We start from the raw sequence: 20,428 nt of genomic DNA on the forward strand, positions 1-20,428 counted from the left end.
TTATCTTTTCCTAGTGAATTTACATTTGAATTGTTAAATTTAATCAAGATTTAAATATCTTTTAGCCACTATGAATACTACTTTGAGTTGTGTGCAATTCTGTTTATTTCGGTGCATTCAGATGGATTTGACGGAATTTTGTAGAAAAAGAGCAGAAAGTGAATGATGCTGTCAACCATGACTTCCTTGCATTCTAACGAACATAACTTGAGCTACAGAGATCCAATCAATGTGATTCTAGCGGCATTGGAAAGCTAACTTTCAAAACTTTCCAACGATGTATAATAGTATACACTTTGCTCTCAGACTGTACGGTCTCGGTGGTGTCTAACTTGGGATTCTCCAAGTTAGGCACCAGTTGAAGCAAAACAAGTCAATCCAAGGCTGCCATAGTGGCGCCTAACTTGGAATTTTCCAAGTTAGGCGCCAGCCCAAATTAATCAAGTGGTCCCAGCGCATGATGAAGCAAGTAATGAAGATATTTATTAATTTTTGATTAAACTTTATTTTATTTTATAATTAGAAAAAGATATTAATTAGTTTTAGAAAATATATTTTACATTAATTAGGATTAGATATAAAAGGAAAAAGAATAATCTCTTCGGGCTCTTCTCCTCTCTCATACCTCATTCTGCATTTTACAGTTTTTGAGAATCCTTATTTTTTCTCTGAACCGTGAGCAACTAAACCCCCACTATTAAGGTCAGGAGCTCTGTTTATTCTATGGATTAATACTATTACTCTTCTATTTTAATTCATGTATTGATTTCAAATTCAAGAATTGTTTTCGTTCTTTATCTTATGAATTTGGGTGGAATGAAAGTATGACCCTTGTTCTAATTGAGTTCTTGTAAACTTTGGAAAAACAATTTACCTGAATAACAACTTGAAAATAATTTCTCCTAAATCACCAATTATCTGGACTTAACGGGATACATGACATATAATCCTCTTATATTTGGGTAATTAGGGTTTCTGTGGCACATAAACTAGAATTGAACTTAGCCCTCTAATCGAAATCAAGTGACCAAGGAATTGGCGGTTGATAAAGGTTAAAGGAGACTAAAAAGGTCTAAGGAATTAGGGTTTAGTCACATATAGTTTGTCATGAATTGAATCTTGCATGATTAAAATAGTTGGTAAGAAAAGTTAATCCGAAAAATAAATATATCTGAAACCTTAACTGTTTTCTCCATATATTTCACAACCCGTTTATTGCTTGCTTTCTGATTTTCTGAATTTACTGTTTGATGCAATTGAGAACCAAACACTCTTTTTAGCTTGTCTGACTAAGCCAATCACTCAATCATTGTTGCTTGATCTATCAATCCTCGTGGGATCGACCCTCATTCACTTGAGGTACTACTTGGTACGACTCGATGCACTTGCCGGTTAGTTTGTGGGTTATAAATCCTCGCACCAAGTTTTTGGCGCCGTTGCTAGGGATTGACTGTGATTGACAACTATTAGTTGTTTGATTGCTTAGATTAGGCGTTTTAGCTTTGATTTTATTTAATTGTTGCTCCTTAATTTTCGAAAATTATAACTAGTATTTTTTCTTAATTTCTGGAATTAAGTTTGGTGTTACCTAGTTAATTTTATTTTAATTTTCTTGTTAATTTTTTTTAAATTTCAAAATTTCTAGCTTAATTTTAATTACAATTTTTGAAAATTTCTTTTGCTTTAATTATTTGGTTGTTTTATTTTATTTCTTTTACACAGGTTACCTCATTGGAAATTCTCTGCACTCTGATGTAAAGAATTCCACTTTCTTATTTTATGTTTGTTTATGAGCAGGAACAGGGACAATGGACCTCTTACAGATTTTAATCCTGAACCTGAAAGGACTCCGTGGTGACGCTTACAACAAGCTAGATTTTACAAGGCTAATGAAAATTTAAGTGAGACTTTTGAAAAGGAAGCTGCAGAGTCCACTATGGATCCTAATCGTGCTGTTAATGCCAATGTGGTAAATCTGAATGAGAATGAACAACCTAGAAGAGTGCTTGGCTCATACACTGCCCCCAATCCAGATTTCTATCGGAACAGTATTGTGGTGCCTCCTATAGCTGCAAACAACTTTGAGCTGAAGTCTCAGTTAGTCACTCTGGTGCAGCAAAATTGTCAGTATCATAGACTCCTGTAGGAAGATCCAAACCAATTTATCTCTAACTTCCTACAGATTTGTGACACTGTGAAAACAAATGGAGTGAATCTTGAGGTTTACAAGCTCATGCTCTTTCCGTTTACTGTGAGGAATAGAGCAAAGTTGTGGCTAGATTCTCAGCCCAAGGAGAGCCTGAACACTTGGGATAAGGTAGTCACTGGATTTTTGTCCAAATTCTTCCTACCACAGAAGCTGACTAAGCTAAGGGTGGATGTTCAAACCTTCATGCAGAGAGATAGTGAGACCCTCTATGAAGCCTAGGAGAGGTTCAAGCTGATGACCAGGCAATGCACCCCTGACATGTTTTCTAAATGGACACAGTTGGAGATCTTTTATGAAGGCCTCTGTGAAATGTCTAAAATGTGTTTAGATAATTCTATAGGTGGTTCATTGCACATGAAGAAAACGCTTGAAGCGATAACACCAAGTGGACAAGTGATAAGTGGACAAGTGGCAAGTATGGAAGCACAAGTTACTAAGGAGCCAGTTGAAAAAGAAGTTTCGGAGGAGAAAAAGGAGGAAGTTGAACACGCTCCACCTAAAGCTCATGAATACAAGCCTAAGATGCCATATCCTCAGAGACTTCAAAAGGAGACCAAGGACAAGCAGTTTTCAAAGTTCTTAGAAGTCTTCAGAAAGTTGCAAATAATATTCTTTTTGCTGAGGTTTTGGAGCAAATGCCTCTCTATATCAAGTTCATGAAGGAGTTGTTGTCAAAGAAGAAGCCTTTAAAGGGGGATGAGCCAGTGGTCTTGGCTAAGGAATATAGTGCCATAATTCAGAATAACTTGCTAAGGAAGATGCCAGATCCAGGGAGCTTCCAAATTCCATGTACCATTGGGAGCACCACCCTTGAGAAAGCCTTATGTGATTTGGGTGCAAGCATAAATCTAATGCCTTTGTCTGTGATGAAGAAGTTGCAAATCCAAGAGGCACAACCCACAAGGATAGCATTACAGATGACAAACAAATCTCTAAAGCCTGCATATGGATTAATGGAGAATATCTTAGTCAAAGTGGATAAGTTCTTCCTTCTAGCAGATTTTGTGATTCTTGACACGGGGGAGGATGAGAATGCCTCTATAATTCTAGGAAGGCCATTCCTAGCCACTGGGAGAGCTCTAATTGATGTAGAAGTAGGTGAATTAGTGCTTAGAGTGTATGATGAGCAATTGGTCTTCCATGTCTTCAAAGATATGTATTCAGCAAGTAAAGAGGAGAGGTGCATGCAGACTGAGCTTATTGATCCAAACCTTCAAGAACCCTCTGATGATGCATCACAGGATCTGCAGCTCAAACCTCCTTTGGTGACAATCAACAAAATTCTCCCTGACATCAAACCTAAGTTTGGTGTCGGGAATGCATCATCCACCAAGGAGGAGGTTCTTAAAAAGAAGAAAGTTCCCAGGGGATGGAGAAATAAGAAGATTCCCACTGAAGACTTCTCCCCAGGAATGAAGGTGGTATTCACTGCATGCCCAATCAATGCACATTTCCTCTATTTTAGTATTTACTTAAGTCTATATAAGTCTATTTTTTTAGGCTTTTGATAGTTATCTATCCACTACTGCTGCCACTTCTTTTATTCTGCTACTCTTGTGGTACTATAATTATCTGCTGTCGAATAGCTATTCGCTGCCGCCGCCACCTCTCTAATTCTGCTTCTACTGTGCTACCACTTTGCTGCTGTTGTGGTATGGATTTACACAATAATTAAGATTGGTTTATTCGAATTTGAATACATATATTAATTTGTTATTTATGCATGAAACTTAAGTGCTTTCCTGAGGTACTCATCACTTTAGGACCTTATTTAAGTATTGTTGAAATTTAATTTTCTTTGTTATTTTATGTCTAATGCCTTCAAAGTATTTTGGAGGCTTGCACAGCATTGTCTCTTAGTTAATTAGGAAGCTAGATTCACAGTTAGTGAGACTAACAGTAAGGACTTCAATCTAGAAACTTAGCTATCTATTTGAAATATATAGGTTTTCGATGGATGTGTCCAAGGACTGAATGGATACTCCACGTCATGAGAAAGAATATCAAGTTGGTGTAGAAAGATTTTTGTATTTTGCTTTCTCATCAACGGGAGTTCCTCAAGGGGAAGAAATTCAATGCCCATATGCAAAGTGTTGTAATAGACTTTGGTTAAAGAGAAATGATGTATATGGTCATCTAATATGCCACGATTTTGTAGAAGGTTATAGGCGGTGGTTTAATCATAGGGAATCACTTGTTGCTATGTATGTTGACAGTGATATAGATGGTGAATATAAATGGAATGATAACATTGATGAGATGTTATGTGATAGATTTAGAGATATTACACAAGTTGATGGACAAAACATGGGGCCTAAAGAATGCGCAAAGGAATTTTATAAATTGGTAGATGAGGCAAGCCAAGAACTATACCCGGGTGTAAAGGATTCACAAGATTATCCTTTACCATCCGTCTTTACTTGTTAAAATGTTTGCACTTTACATGGTTGGAGTAATGAGTCGTTCACTTCTCTCTTAGAATTATTGAAAGAAGGAATGCCATATTTGAATATTCCTATTTATTTTGATAAAACCAAGAATATAGTAAAGAATTTGTGTCTTGACTACCAAAAGATCGATGTATGTTGCAATGACTGCATGTTGTATCGGCACGGGTATGAGAATGACTCATCTTGCCATCTCTGTGGAACATCCCATTATATTGAGCATCATGTAGAAGAGGATGATGCTACCTCATCTAGAAAGCTCCGCAAAGTTGCTGCAAAAACTCTAAGGCATTTTCCTTTAATTCCCAAACTTCAAATGCTTTTTATGTGCACAAGAACTGTCGAAGCTATGTCTTGGAATCATAATGAGCATGTTAAAGACGAGTCGTTAAGGCATCTTGCCGATGGTGAATCTTAGAAAGAATTTGACAATCGACATGAAGATTTTGCAAAGGAGCCTCGTAATGTGAGACTTGGGTTAGCAAGCGACGAATTCAATCCATTTCGAACTTTAAGCAGTACGTACAGTACATGGCCTGTTGTTCTGATGGTGTATAATCTACCCCCTTGGATGAGCATGAAGCCTGATTATTTTATGCTATCTTTACTCATTCCTGGACCACAATCACCAGAAAATGACATTGATGTCTTTCTTCAACCGTTGATTGAAGAATTAAAAGGATTGTGGGAGTCAGGTGTCAAAACATATGATTCCAAAGAAAACAAAACATTCAACATGAGAGCATGTCTTTTGTGGATAATTAATGACTTTCCTGCATATGATATGTTATCTGGGTAGAGTACAAAGGGAAAATTGGCTTGTCCATGTTGTAATGATGAAACTTTTTCTATCTATCTGAAACATAGTCATATGACTGTTTATATGGATCACTGAAGGTTTTTACCCATGAATCATCCATGGAGGCATAACAAAATATCTTTCAATGGAAAAACTGAACTTAGGTCTCCACCGCAGTTATTAGAGGTTCAACTATATTTGATATATTGCAAGATGTAGATAATTCTTTTGAGAAGAAGCAAAAGAGATCAAAGATTGGCATATCAAATTGGAAAAAATGGTCAATCTTTTTTTATTTACCATATTGGAAGTACAACATGTTTAGACACAACCTTGATATCATGCACATAGAGAAGAATATAGTTGATAGCATAATTGGATCTCTTTTAGATATTCCTAGAAAGGCAAAATATCATGCAGCTGCTTGTTTTGACCTTAAAGACATGGGTATCAGGAAAAACCTTCAACCAAAAGATACGAAGGATGGTAAAAAAAAAAACTAAGTAAAGGAATGCTTCTCAATGACTCCAGCAGAGAAAATAAAATTACTAGACAGTAGCGCTTCCAATATTGCTCAATGTGTACATAAAACAGAAAAGAAAATTTCTGGTTACAAGACCCATGATGCTCATTTCATGTTGCATTATTTGTTGTAAGTACCAATCAAGAGCAACTTCCTGACCATGTTGCCATCGCTCTAGTTCTGTTCATTTTTTTTTGCCAGATATATCAGAAGATAATTAGCCTAGATGAGGTAGTTAACTTAGAAGTAGAGATTGATGAGACATTATACTAATTGGATAGGATTTTCCCTCCTAGATTTTTTGACATAATGGTGCACTTGCCTATTCATTTGGCAAATGAAGTGAGGTTAGGTGGTCCAGTTTAATATCGTTGGATGTACCCTGTTGAACGGTATATGTGCACACTAATATCGTATGTTCGTAATAGAAGTCGTCCAGAAGGATCTATTGCCAAAGGATATTTGGCGAATGAGTGTATAAACTTTTGCTCAAGATATTTGCATGAAGATGTTCAGACAAGATTCAATAGAATCCCTCGAAACAATGATGAGTGTGTTTCAGATGAGCTGCGAACTCCTAGTTTGTTTCCAAGCAAAGGATGTCCTCTTGGTGAAAAAATGGGAGATTTATTTATTTTAGATGAAAAATCAGAAATACAAGGTCATGCATACATCCTAAATAATTGTGATAAGATCAAAGTCTACATGAGGTATTTTGTTTGATTCATTATCATTTGTTAGATCTCAATCATAATATTTAACCTTACTAACAAATAAGACTATGAATATTTGATCTCTTCAGAGAGCATGAGGAGGCAGTTAATGATAACAATCCATGAAGAACAAAGTGGGAGAAAGCCAAATACCATAGTCAACAATTCTCAAAATGGTTTAAAATTCACGCCATGAAAAAAGATGTGCCTGGTTGGGCAAAAGAGTTGGCTAGGGGTCCAAATAGAGTTGCAAAAAGATTTTTAAGTTATATTATTAATGGGTATAGGTTCCATACAAGGCACGTGATAAGAGACGTAAAATTTAAAATAGTGGTGTCACATTAGAGGCATTGACTCCTAGTTTTTCTAGTGTGAAAGATAAGAATCCAATTGAAACAAAAGTAGCCTACTGTGGTAGAATTGTTGATATGTTTGAGTTAGATTATTATGACCAATTTAAGGTAATCTTGTTTAGGTGTGAGTGGTATACAGTTGCAAAAGACAACTTTGGTATTTTATATGTGTATTTCAATAAAAAATACTAACAACAAGAACTATTTGTGCTAGCATCTCAGGTAAACAAATGTTTTTATGTGCAAGACCTATATGTGAGTGCAAACACTATGTTATGAAAACAATTCCAAGAGATTTATTTAGAGTAAGTAATGACCTTGAGTCTGATTCTCCTATAATATATGCAAGGGAGCCATGTGAACCTGAAGTAATTCCAAGTCTTCCAAATAATAATGGAGAAATTAATATAGTGAGGAATGATCTACGAGCAACCATTATAGATATGGATCCAAACATGTTTGCCAAACAACATTGTAAGGAAGACTTTGAAAGCGAATATGAGTACATGGAGGACCTTGATTCTGAAACATCTTAAAAAGTTTCATGTAGTGTTTTTTTGGTAGATCCTAAATGACTCATTTTTCTTAGTTGTTTTGCTTATTTAATTACTTGCTTCAGTTGATTATGTTCATTTAATTATTATTTAAATTACATTTTATTCATTGGAATTATTGTGTGTATGCAGAATGGAGAAAGAGAGGATCACTAAAAGAAAACGAATACTTACCTTAGGCCAAAAAATGAAAGGAAAAAGTCTAAAAAAAAATTTCCTTTGAGGTTACACAAGTAAAGTCAAGTGCTGAATTGCTACAACAATACAAGATTAAGAGAGAAAATATCATGGCTGAAAATAAGAATGTTAGCTTGCAAGCTCAAGACCCAAAGGATCCAACAAGAAAATAACACATCACAATAGTGGAAGATGTATTTGAAGAGCAAGCTAGGACTCCGAAGAAGAAAAGGAAGGTCCAACCAACATCACTTTTTCAAGAATGCGAGTATAATGGAAATGAGACAATGTTTGAAGCTGAAAAGAACTCTAAAACTGGGAATCAAAGGACTGCTGAACCTGATACAATGGAACAAAATGACATAAATTCTGATGATGAGGAGAAGATACAAGTGAGATGAGTGCAAGTTCAAATAAAAAAGGAATGAGTCTTGACATGTATTTTAAGGTACATGGGATAAATTTGGAAGATGAAGAAGATGAGAAAGATGAGGAAAATGAGCTTGATGATGATGCAAATGATGCGGGTAGTGGAGGACAAGCTAGTAATGAAGGTACTTTTCTTATTTATCTTATTGTCTAATTATAGCTTATATTACTTCTCAATTGAATTATGTTATTTTAATCGGACTTAGGCACAATAAAGAAGAAAACCCATGGAAAGACTATGTGCAAAAAGTTCCATCCACAGATTTTAATGATCGACAGGAGGTAGAATTTTTTAAAAGACAGCCTATAGGTCCAACCAAGGAGGTCATATCTGACCTCAACCAACTATTGGGCACAATAGTTAGAAACCCTCGTTTTGTGACTTTGCTAGATACTAGTTGGCATAGTATGCCTAAGAAACTCAAAGAGGACATGTGGGGGGTATGTCAATGTATGTAAATATGATATTATGGATAATTTTTTGTTAATTTATTTGTCACATTATTTGTGCTAACCGTTGACATTCTAATGTGTTGTGTTGCATAGCAAAAGTTTGTTCTTTCCATAAGTTCAAAGCCGTGGGTAATGTGGAGATTTTGTTGTGCATGAAAAAAATACAAGGGCAAAATAAAAAAGGAATATTTCTTGAAGTACAACACAAAGAAAGAAATGATAAAGAATCGACCATTAGAGATCTCTGAGGTTCAATTTCGCAAATTAATATGGTATTAGAGCCTTCCGGCTATCAAGGTAATATTGCCTTTTATTTCTTCCTATGTACCATCAAGCATACTATCATTGGTTCTTCATGTTCCTAAACTTAGTTGTTTTGAAAAAAAAGTGACATGATGTTGAAAGCACAAGAAAACATGTCTTGTAAGAATGATAATATCTCTTCTTCATGTTTACACTTAGGCTATCTCTGCTAAGAATACTAAAAATAGGTCAAAGCAAATATGTCCTTACCGAATGGGATCCACAAATTTTGAAATAGTGCATAAGCAGCTGGTAATATAACTTATTTTTTTGTGATTTCTCTGTTATATATTCATGGTGTAGTTGTCTAGTTAGTATGCTTCATGTAAACTTTTCTCTATGTACTCTAGTGCTATTCGAAAGAGAACAATGAAGAACTATCAAGGGCTGAAGTTTTTATAGCAACTCGCACAAGTAAAAAAGGAAAAGAAATTGATGCTAAAACACAAACCATAACTGTGAGTTATCTCTATTTGTATTTGGATATGTACAATATGAATTCTAAAGTGATTTCTATTTATATTGAGTTAATGCGACTTTGTATTTTATTGGTTGTTGCTTTTTGATAGACTGAACTTCAGAAGCGCTTAGGGGCAGGGGAAAATGACGAGGATGCATTTATAGGAGTGCTAGGGAAGGACCAACCAGGTTGAGTTCGTTGTTATGGGGCTTTGATTACAAGAAGCTCTCTTAAAAAGGATGAGGAGATTCGCCACATAAAATTTGAATACAACGTTAAGGACTCATCATTAGAGAAGAAGATGGATGGTGTATGTGGTTTATTAAAGGTATTAGTGCACCAAATAAACCTTGGAATGAGTGATGAAGAGGTAGCAGCATTAGCGCAAGCTTCCCAAGATTCTCCTTTGGATACCTTAAGTAGTAGACCAAGAAATACTCCTTGCTCCTCCAAATCAACTCACATTCCACACAAAGATGATGTAAGTAACTATCTTTTTCATTTTATTGTCATAGAGATACTGATAAAAAGAAAAAAATAATGGTCACTATCATGTTGCTCCGAATTATAGAATTTCATTTTCCATGTTAAATTTTCTGTTTGTAGTTCATGCTACTGTTGCCGGCTGAATATGCATTGTTAAAATACCATTTGTTTTTGTAAAATAAAAAGTGGCTTCAACTTGTGTTCGTAATCTAAGAAAGTGTAGGCCTATTGTTGCTTAAATTGCTACCATTTTGAACGATTTAGAAATATGTGTGTTTTCCATAGAAAATTATTTATATCACTCATTTTTCTTTGTATTTTATAGTAATAACATGGCGTTAATTTTGTATAAAATGATGGTAATAAAAGAAAAGAGTCATCCAATTATATGTTATATAAAATTGTTGGGTTGTGAAATCAAATTGGTATAGCAATTTTGCCTTTTCAATATTAAACATATTTAGATGCAAACCAATTACCAATAAAATGATATATATTGCATGAATTTATGTATTGAAAGGAACGTTTTCTTTTTTCCTTATATCTTACTAAACCAGGATGCATGAGATCCCTTAATAATATAAACAAATTAGTGAGTATTAGAAATTCATGAACTTATGGAGGACCTGGATCTACCGTATGAGTCACTTCTTCAGCACTAACAAGATTCACTCAAGTTGGTCAAATTAATTGTGATTAATTTTTGTCTAAGTGCTTGATATGATACAATACACATACCTTCAAAGTTGCTACCTCACATGCATTGCCTTACATCTTGAGCTGCCAAAATTGAAATGTAAAGTTACATCCTGAAAGAGTTGTAGGTGTTCATTTGTGTTTTATAATTTGCAAGGCAGTGGTCTAAATAATTTCGCTCACAATGGATGATACATGAAGTTTTATATTTTTTAATGAAGTAGAAGAAGTAGATAATGTAATAGTTGTTGGAATTCTAATTCATGTATTAGGAATTCATGGGTAGTTGTTATGACTTTGATTTTTGGTATTTTGTTAGAGCATGTTATGTGATCACACACTTTTTTTGGTGACAACTTTATGAAGGATGGATTAGTTTAGGTTGGATTAGTTGATTTAAAATTATTGGTCATTGAAGATTAAAAAGAATAAGTAGGATACTGACTAAACTTATAGCCACGCTTTGAAAGAGTGGCTATATTGTATAGTAGTTATCAACAACCATGCTTTTAAAGCGTGGCCATATGGCCATATCTTTCTCTGTTACCACGCTTTTCAAGCGTGGCCATATCTTCCTCTATTGCCACGTTTCTAAAGTGTGGCCTTATTTCCATTTATTGGCACGTTTCTAAAGTGTGGTCATATCTTTCTCTATTGCCCCGTTTCTAAAACGTGGCCATATCTTTCTCTATTGTCCCGCTTCTAAAATGTGGCCATATCTCCCTCTATTGCCACGCTTTAAAAGTGTAACACCCTAACTTTTAGCACCTCATGATCGTACTAAAAGTTTAGGCGTTACTTACCTCTAAACCTTTTTATTTTATACTATCTTTATTTAATATCGTGCCTTTGGGAATACGAACCGAAACTTTAATTAAAAAAACGAAAAGTCTTCACTTAAAATCTCTTAATCACAAAAAAATATATATATTCACATAGCAATATATACATAAACTTATTCAAAGATCCTCAACTACAAGTCCTACCCCTCTAAAAAGCCAAACATTAAATGACGAGGGAAAAATAAAATCTAAGATTAAACTAAACATAAAAAAAGTATGAATACATATATGCGTAAAGCTTCATAGTTCAGTCGCGGCTCCGCGCCAAGGATTCCTGAACCTGTTACTGAAAAGGAAATCTGTAAGGGGGTGAGAACTTCATCCTCACAGGTTCTCAGTAGGGACAGTGAATGCCGTGAGATTAAGGAAATAAGTTGCAAATAATTACTTTATAACTTTAAAATAATTACCATTAGAATTCCTGAAAACTTACTTTAAAGACTTTAGTTAGTTCCATTCAAATTATATTATTCTAAACAAATCCCAGTTACGTCACTCAGTTTTTGAGTTACAGTAATCAGTTCTCGGCTATCTTAATCCTTGACACATACAGGAACCAATAAGCATGAGCACACACGCCACACAAACACACAAATAGTTCACACATAAATCAAATACAAGAAATTCACAAAAAATATAGCACAACATACAGGAAGACTTAAGTAATTCACGCAATGCATATGATGAATGCCTTTTCTATGCAGGCCATGAGCTCATGCGTCGGTTGTCTACCCGCAACCCGACGTTACTCGGAGTGAACCACGCATATGGTTTCTTTACCGTGTCAGTCAGGCACAATTATCATCATGGACGAACCCATGTCATTTAGGATATCTTGGCATCACGGTAAGAAATAGACTATCAGTTAGGCGAACATTCACGCATTAGCAACATTAGGCTATCAGTTAGGCGGGCCACTTCCGCATTAGCAATTTGGCACAAGGCCCCTTCAACATACAATATGCTATCAGTTAGGCAGATATTCCCGCATTAGCAACCTTAGGCTATCAGTCAGGTGGGCACTTCCGCATTAGCACTTTGGCATAAAGGCCCATTCAAACATACAATATTCAATTTTCCTTTCATTCCTAGTTTCTCATTCTTTTTCTTTTTGTCATGCCTCCGCATCACCAAATAATCAATCACACATCCGCATCACCACATATTTATTCACACCTCTGTATCACCATATATTATTCACACCTCCGCATCTCCAAAAAGGTACACGTTTAGTTGCTCATCCCTCGTATCGTCAAAATGATTAATTCCTAAGTATCCAAACTTCTTTAATATTTAATCAAGATAAATGTCATTTTCTTAATAAACCGAACTCAATTCAAAACTTAAAACAAAATCTTTTCTCGACAGATTGAAATTAAAATATTATACTTTTTTTTAATAAATCAAACTGAAAACAAGAATCTTTTCTTTATACGTCGAAATCAATTAATACGATTTTTAAATCAAATTTTCTTTTAAATAACGCTTTAAACAAAGCCTTGGTGTTTTATAAAAATTTCTGCAACGTTTCTTCTAAAATTTGGGCTTTACCACCCTCTAAGAGTCCCAACCAAATCATTTCTCAAATATTTCGAATATCAAATTCTTTTCATTAGTCAAACCGTTTTTTCTTTGAAGGTAAGACACTTTCTATTCCAATAAAACTAGCCACATTTCAAATCTTTTGCTTTTGAAATTAAAGGAAATTCATTTCTTCATTCAAATTTTACAAAACTGTTCGACAATATTCGTTTAGCATTTAATACTAACCAAAATCACCTTTTCACATATTTTTACCAGCCTTTCATCAGCACTTACTCACCATCATACTAACACCAAAATCAATTACCATTCACTTCCACAACCATAAATTCCAGCATCACAGTCTCGATTCAAACTCAATTCATAAACTCAATTCATATTTCAATTTAACAAGCAACACTAAATTTATCAACATTCACAATCACAATATAACCAATTCTCATCAATTAGACATACAAAATACGTATAAATTATTTGCAATTACTCAATAAACGTTTTGGCATTCTTGAATTAAAAACTTTTAATTTAAAACGAAACCCCCTACCTCTGCTTGAAATAAAAGCAACGGAAATTTCGGAAAATCTTTCTGACTAAGTCACTGAAGAAGAAAACGTCAGAAATTGCCTGTACCTCCTAGAACTCCAATTATCCGAACTCAAAGAGAAGAGGAGCTAGTTACCGTCAACTTCTACGGGGTAAAAGTAACGCCAACATGTAGAGGAGGAGGATACGAACACTTTTATCGGATTATATTTTTTATTAGAGTTACAAATCTCAAAAAATTGGAGCCAAAAATTCATGGTTTCCATGGAAGCTCACATTCTCTCTCTCGGCCTTTCTTTCTTCTTTTACCCAAGTTCAATTCGATAGTGAAAGCAAAGAAATGAAGGTGATAAGGCTGATAGGAATGAATTGATAATTTATGGTGACTAATGCTTCATTAGGTGTCATTGATTAATAAATAAAAGTGGCACGTGTAATAATTATATTACACCCGAACGATCTCACTAGTTCAGAGGCCCGACACCGGTGGCACGGTGGTTGTTCGGACCAAGACTCTTCAGGCAAACCATTTTCTAGTGAAATTCAACCTAAAAAGCAGGATAATGCACTACAATGTCGAGGTGAGTCCCTAATCGCCGCTGCAACTGGGCCATCCACCGAGGAGGATATCAAAGACTAAATTGTCATTGATACGTGACAAGTTCCTTAACCATCCGTAGGTGCCGCCAGGGATGACCACCTATGACGGTTAGAAGAGCATTTTTAGCATGGTTAATTTTCCGGAAGCTCTTCTGGTGGAAGTATCCAAGGGAGAGAACAAGAAACCCACAGGATTCACCGTGATGTTGACTCTAGTAAAAATCCTTGAAATGAGTAGGTTGGATGATTACATCCGAGGCAGGGCATTGTCAATCCCCAGGAGAATCCAACAAAATGTACGGTTCCTGTTGGGCGCTTCTTTTACCCAATGGACCCAAAGTTTAGTGAGACGAATCTTCAGCCTGGTGTGATTGCTATTAGAGGGTTTTAGCATAGTCTCAAACTAACCCATCAAGGACTGTCAGCTTGGATTCTTCGGTTTTGTCTTTCAAGAAACAAATGTCAGTGCTGGATTTCCTTGAAAAACAGATTACCGGTTTCAATTTGCTTAAATTCGGGACCTATAGAAAAAATGTTGAAAATTTGCTAATTGGTTTGAAGGTTCAGGTCACCCACCGAAAGACCAAACAGAAGTACACAGTTGCTCGTCTAACTGGCAAAGACACGTGACAAATCACTTTCCCTGCAGTGGATGCACAGGGGAACCCCACCGGGCAGCTTAGCCTTGTTGGCTACTTCCACGATAAGTATCAGATTGATATCAAGAACAAGGATATCCCTGCACTGGTTTTTGGAGGTAATAGGACCAAGATATGTGCCAATGGAACTTTGTGACTTTGTTGAGGGTCAGATTCATCCCCAAAAGCATTTGAGCAGGGATGCTGTGAAGAATTTGAAAAATTTATGCCTGCCTTCATCGACAGTGAGGCAAGCTGCAATACCGGAGATGGTGAATTCAAGCTGTGGACCTTGTGGGTAGGTGGTCTATGATTTCATGATTATGCTATTTTTGAAACTTGAATTGTTTGGTTTACTTAATTTATCCTCTACTTGATTTTAAGTATTGAATGACAATGCTGCATTGTTTTTTATTTGCATGCTGAAAAATGAAAATGCCATCAACTATTTTTTGGGTTGAATTATCAAATCTCGCCTTGTCTGTTAATTATATATCAAAACTTGCATTGTGCTTCTATATACTATGTACTCTTTAATATATTCTACGGGGTTTTGGTTGACCTTCTTTTTACTAATTTCATGGAATAAAAATATAGAATGTAAGTTACATGACAAAACTACTAATGCATTTCAAATGATAACAACTTCTACGTGATAAATTAGCATGAAGTTAACAACTAACAATTCATGAAAATACTATGAATCATGACACACTACTATATTACTTTTCATTTTCACATCTCAATTTATCTCAATAAATTTTGATTTATACATATCTTTTCTATACTTGCAGCCAGTAAATTCTTTATATCCTTCAAACTCTCTATATAATATGTAATTTTTATGTACTCTTTAATCTATTCTACGTAGCTTTGGTTGACCTTCTTTTTACTAATTTCATGGAATAGAAATATAGAATGTTAGTTACATGACAAAACTACTAATGCGCATTTCAAATGATAACCACTTCTACGTGATAAATTAGCATGAAGTTAACAACTAACAATTCATGAAAGAGCACCGCTAGGGAGACAATGAAATATGTATACAATGTATACAATGGGCCGTTTATTAGGCCCGATTAATATTAACAGAGAGAATTAACCCATTAATAACCTTAATCCTATTATGGCTGTTTAGATTAACACACCACCCAAATTTTCATATTTTCACTTTTTCCCCAAATTACCCAACCCTTATTTTTTGCCGTCCCCCCTCCCCCTCCCCCAACACCCAAACCCTCCCAATCTTTGCACACACCCGTTACGGCGCAGAAGCCTGAGAACCTCTCAAGTTACAACCGAGGAAGGTCACCCCTGAACGCAATACTCCTCATCGTTGGCATCAAGGACGGCGGCCTCTCTCTGCTGAACATCCGGCCGTCTCTGCAATCGAGCCACCGGGCGCGACGCCGCCGATTAGGAACGCAACCAAGGAGCCCTCACCGACGAACCGAGCAGCAGCAGAGTTCTCCTCGTGCGGGCGCTTTCCTCTCCATAGCAGCGGTGCAGCCGACCCGGGAAAACAGCCGTATGATGGTCAACAGTTCACTGGAAACACAATAAACATCATCTCTGGAAGAATCCTAACCATCCAATGTAAGTGGGTTTAGTTGTTCATGTTTTAATTGGTAATCGCTCTTACATGTTTGAATGTAGATAGATTTTGTTGATTAAATCCTTGATTACCCATGGTGAACAAGCTGTGGTAGCTTATTTTATCTGCAGCTTTACATAAAGTAAATTTCTTTCAGACTCTGAAAGGGAAGTCGGATTAACTCATTCCACCAACTTCCATACTTGCCTTATGGTTGTTTAATTGTTAGGTTGCAAAACTATGATTTTTCACTGCCTTGTCTCTATTTACTTGCTCTATCTATTGTCTAGCTAGTTTCATCTCTCAATTTTTTATTGAAAATAACAAATGATTTATTATATTAACTACTACCAAATAGGTTATTAAATTACTTATTAAATTGGGATACTTTGTTTTGATAGACCGTGCATGATATGTGGTTGTGTTTGGTGTGTTTGTAATTGATGGCTGTGCTCCTCCTCATGGGTTGTTAATAATTTCATTTGTAGAACTTGGATGGTCACTTTGATAGGGGATTAGATGGTTGGATTTCGTATTTGCTGCTATGTCTTCATGAGTTAGTTTTTTTTATCTCATTTATAGATGGTTACAAAAGGGAAATTGTGAGGTTTGATCTTCATGAGTGATCGTCTTTGAATTTTTTATGTCACTATATATATATATATATATATATATATATATATATATTATGAGATCATTTTTTATTGTTAAATGCTCCTGGAATTGATTTTGAGAGCATCTTGGATTGTTGCTGGAATTGAGGGTAGAATGAGAGTCGAGTGTTAGAAATGAGGGGATTTTATTTTATTTCTTTTCCCTTAATTAATTAGTACTTGCATATATCGTTGTTGCATTGGTATTAGATGTATGCTTTTTTTTTTGTATTTGCTACTAACTCGATGTACACATGATGAGATTAATTACATGTCGGATGGTTAGTTTTTCAGGCAATTGGATGGTCATTTTTCATAATGGGAATTGCTATTTTGATTTGATTGTAGTGACAGCACCTTTTTAAAAGGTAATGCTAAAAGAGTCTCTGTTTTCTACGTAAACTAGTGTATATATGGTGCTGAAAAGCAGGTTATTTTAATTCATGTTGCGGTGGTTATTTTTTACTGTAGCCATTGTTGTTTGGTGATAACATGTTGTTGTGCTGTGTGATTCTTATTTACCTTGCTCATTGTTGTGTTTATAATTGGTTGATTTGGTCTCTAAATCCAATTAAATTCTTGCTGAAGATTTTCTTTCTCTACATGGGGCTGCTATTTTTTATTAGCAGCTGGAATGAATACATTTTTATGTCTCATGTTGTTTTAATTTTTCTTACTTGATTATAAACTGAAAAGAATATTCACTTGGATTGCAGAGAACCTATTGAGTGAGTATTTATTCACGGCGATCCAATCATACAGTCTCCTACAGTCCAAGCTATAAATCAGATGGGTAAAAAGGAAGTGAGATCACCATTCACGGCTCCGAGCACGAGGACGTTGAAATAACGTACAGAAGGATTGCCAAAAGGGAGAAAGTTCAAAGGAAGAAAAACTTAGCATACTTAAGATTTGAATATTTACCTTATTTACTAGTTAGAGTCTTTGGAATTTATTTATGACACATTGGGATGACATTTTTGTGGCGGATCCCTTTTTTTTAGAACTTATGTGAATCTGTTGGTGTAAAAGAATTCAAGCATGACACTGACGAGTGAGTCGAAAATGACCATCTATTTTTCTTATGAAAGTAACCATCTAGATACATGGTGAACTGAACATCCAGTATACTATTTCTTAGTACAGGGATATCTTTTTTGTATTTCAAGCTGACATTACTTGAATCTGATAAGTGTTGACTTCATTATCACTGTTCTTGAACCAATATACTATAATTTGTTTTGAGTACCTGCTACAGTTTACAAGGGTTGAATACCCGAAAACAACCATCCACGTATACAGTTACAGTAAACGTCCGATTTCATACATAAATGAACATCCAACACATCTAAGTAAAGATAAACATGTAACTACTATCTAAAGCGACTAGCTGCACACCGAATGAAATTAATCAAGCTCCTTATACAACAAAGCATCGGAACTTATCTAGATTAAATTGGTTCATTGAAATTAATCAAGTCTAGTTTCTTACAACAATTACGAACACACCGGATACCTATATCTTTAGAGAATAAAGCCACCCGTTGCTAACAACAAAAGCATCACACTTGGCATTTGCGTCTTTGAAAAATATCATCTTCATCTACAATTGCTGACAAATGAATAACTATTGAAATCCTATATCCATGAAGAAAAATATTAAAGGTACTCGAAACCATTTCCAACAGATTCTAACTGCTGCCGAATGAGCTTAACAAAGACATGCAGCTACCAGCTTGTTGGCGCTCATGCCGGCAAATCGGAGCACCAAATTCCATATTTTGAGAGGCATCCAGAGGAACCACATGCTAAACAACACAAAAAGATGACAACAATTAACTACTTGCATAGTAATGTACTAAATAATCGTGCAAGGTCGGATTAATTTAATCATGTACCGGAGCGACATTTAATTTATTCTCTATCTAGTTTATTCATCATATAAATATAGTTAATCTAAATATGCAGGATAAATATTTAGTCAACCATGAATTCATATCTTCTGAATATTTAACAATTATTTTACAAAGAGTCATAACCACATCTCCATTAGCTATATTTTATATTATATACTTCACTAATACGGTTCCAGTGGAGCTTTGGAATCATTATCACACGCAAATTCTGCACATATCAAATGTACATGACATTGAATTATCACATGCAAATTCTTCGTCCATATAATCATAAAAAGAATTTAATAAAACCATAGAAGTGGTTGCATGTGGAGTACTTCTGTTGCATCTACTGAAGCATTTAACATAAAAAAGAGCCCCCTACTTTCACTAAGTGGAATGAATAAAAATCATAAACAAATAACCATCCGCTATGCATGCCTCCACATAAATTACTTACCTTGTTGGATTCCTCACCATCTTCTACGCAATGGTTGGGATCATTGTTATGTGAATTTGATGAATTTCCGTTACTGACGGCCAATAGAACACCACATAGCGGTTGAATGAAATTCAACTCCATTTATGCTCTTCCGAGGCGTGATGGACGTCTCAAGCCTGACTCCACTTGTAATCCCTCTAACTTGCGAATGCCTACGTCGCAAGGAAGACGCAAGCCGGCTGCGACGAAATGCCTAAAGATAACAAAATTTAAGACAAATATTGGCCAAACATAGGAATTACATAAAAAATTTCACTCAAGCATTTCATCGAGCATATGGTGTGCACAATATGTAAATAGGGATTTTTCACTTAATTTAAGCAGCAATCAATCCAGAAAAATCAGCCATCAAACATTTTGGAATCCAAAAAGTATCAATCCATTAATCTAAGCCTAATCTAAACACTAAAAACAGAATTAAAAATTAGTTAACATAAATAAACGAAAGAACACGGGAAGGAGGGAGCATGGAACCTGCGTTGGTGAAAGGGGAAGAATGAAAAGAGAGGAGTAGCAGAGGCGGTGTTGCAGCGGCACAGAGCTCAGCCGCTGCTGGGTTGCACTGGGATTTCTTGCAGGTGGACTTGATGCGGTGCCGTCAAATCACGCCGGACGACCAGAATGCGCTGCTGGGAGTTCACTGGTGCGGACTTCCGGTGACAAGATACGAGCCAGGGAGAAGATGCGTTATCACCGTCGACAGGAGAGGCTACGTTTTTGGTCTGTCCTTGCCCTTCAGAAAGAGATGTTCGTGGTTTTGGATTTCATATAACTGAATCCTAATTTTTCAAAAAATTCAAAATTATCACATCTTTATAATTAATACTTGTATCCATAATTTAATTTTAAATTCAATTAAACCCCATTGTATGCATTGTACAATAAAGCTATTGTCTCCTCATACTTTTCCTTCATGAAAATACTATGGATCATGACAAACTACTACATTACTTTTTATTTTCACATCTCAATTCATCTCAGTAAATTTTGATTTATACATATCTTTTCTATACT

General features: G+C 35.5%; 1 long non-coding RNA gene across 1 annotated transcript; it reads right to left on the minus strand.

Annotated features, from left to right (window-relative positions):
• Nucleotides 1–18,541: 18,541 nt before the first annotated feature.
• Nucleotides 18,542–20,136, minus strand: LOC148566577 (uncharacterized). Its single transcript, XR_015880700.1, has 3 exons — nt 19,889–20,136; nt 19,373–19,607; nt 18,542–18,825 (listed from the first exon to the last, which is right to left on the minus strand). It is a non-coding gene; the product is annotated as an uncharacterized LOC148566577 (long non-coding RNA).
• Between the last annotated feature and the right edge of the window lie 292 nt (nt 20,137–20,428).

Source organism: Arachis ipaensis, chromosome B4, assembly GCF_059453495.1.
Source record: "Arachis ipaensis isolate K30076 ecotype BB chromosome B4, ASM5945349v1, whole genome shotgun sequence".
NCBI classification, from domain to species: Eukaryota; Viridiplantae; Streptophyta; class Magnoliopsida; order Fabales; family Fabaceae; genus Arachis; species Arachis ipaensis.